Source organism: Phoxinus phoxinus (genome assembly GCF_949152265.1).
Source record: "Phoxinus phoxinus genome assembly, chromosome: 17".
NCBI classification, from domain to species: domain Eukaryota; kingdom Metazoa; phylum Chordata; class Actinopteri; order Cypriniformes; family Leuciscidae; genus Phoxinus; species Phoxinus phoxinus.
The window spans coordinates 15,615,172-15,616,913 of NC_136892.1; positions in this window are offsets into that span (position 1 = coordinate 15,615,172).

Consider the following 1,742-nt stretch of genomic DNA (forward strand, 5'->3'; position numbering starts at 1 on the left):
AAGAGTCTTTGATTTCTTCATCTTCTTCTGATGTCTGAAACACTTTGCAGTATAACAATGAAAGTGAAGAACAATGTACTGCTGAATTTGGCAGTGGCCCACTGATCTTAATACCACTTGCATTCCTTCGTACGGTACAGTCTGACATTTAAAGGTAAAAAACACAATTAAAAGACAATGAATTATTGATACTCAGCCAACGTCTCTGACCGACAGTCTGTGAAAGCTAATCAGGAGTAAGGTAATGTGAAGTTAAGGCTGTTTTGGCAAGGCTCAAACACCTTTTGAGCTTTACGTGCTGCAGATCACCACACAAAAGAGTACATGGGACGGCTGCCTCATTCACATGGATTTCTGGGCTTTACGTGGGTATAAACCTTCAAAGATGGACACATGCTAGCTATAAAATTACTTATCTATGCCTGTTGACATGGCAAACTTTAAAGTAGAGCAAACTGAGAAAAAAATCTGTCGAAAAACAGAAACCGTTAAAACAACGCAATGCGTAGGCCTAATTCAAAATACGTGAAATCAATATGAAAAATTCCTTCATATTAACAGTACATCGGACTGTATTATTATGGGTGTAGGAACAATTTGATAAAGCATTCTAAGAGAAGTATTTTTTTCCTTAAGCACAACGTGTTTTTGTTTTGTTTTTGTTTTATTGGAATGAAGTATGTTCAGGTGAGAGATCATATTGGCACCCTACATGACTGGGACCACCGCTGACTAGAAGGAAGTATAATACTTAATGTAGCAAACTTTTTAACGACTGGTAAGGGGAGTGAAACGGCCTCAAATAGCTATTGCAGCAGCCGAGTTAATTGCAGATTTTAAGGGGGGGCTGAGATGAAAGACGGCGAACCGAAGCCCCCCTAAATAGGGTCAAGCGATGCCTATGGGACACACTGAGTAATGAGACTTTGAAAAGTAATGATTAACTCAAAATAAATGCAGAAATTGCAATCGTCGTTACGCCCCGGCACGCAAGAAACACCTTTGGCCTACCACAAATATGAACTAATAAAACGTAATAGTGAAGATTTAAGACAGGTGGAAGTGAAAGCGTGCGGTTTGTGCGGACGCTAGAGTAAAGCGTTGTGAGGTGGAGGTACCAGCTGCAGGCCTGAAGAGCTGGATGGAGTCCTCCGTGCCGTAATGAGCCCAGGTCTGTGGTGCAGTCATCAGAGCAGGATCTGTAATGAGCCACAGTCTCGGGTGGAGGCCCAGTTTGGTGGGGTTTGTGTAAAAGTGTGTATATCTGCGGGTGTTTATGTGAGAGAGACTGAAAGAAGTAGAGCTCGAAAGAGAGAGAGAATGTTCCCAGCTCCCCCCTGGTGACAGCGATGGGCCAGTGCCATGGCCACGGTGCTGGGAGGAAGCTGAGGCTCTGCATTATTAATGTGCGCCGCGGCGTCCTCGACTCTTCCCAGCCGCACAACTCACTGCCCGTCCTGCCATCACAGAGGGAGAGAGAAAAAGAGAGAGAGAGAGAGAGAGAGAGAGAGAGAGAGAGAGAGGTGTGTATGGGGGGTGTAGATAAAGAGAGCAAGAGAGGGGAGGTAGTGTGCCTGTGCCTGTTAGTGAATGCACTGTGTGTGTGTGAGTGTGTGTGTGTGTGTGTGTGTGTGTGTGTGTGTGTGTGTGTGTGTGTGTGTGTGTGTGTGTGTGTGTGTGTGTGTGTGTGTGTGTGTGTGTGTGTGTGTGTGTGTGTGTGTGTGTGTGTGTGTGTGTGTGTG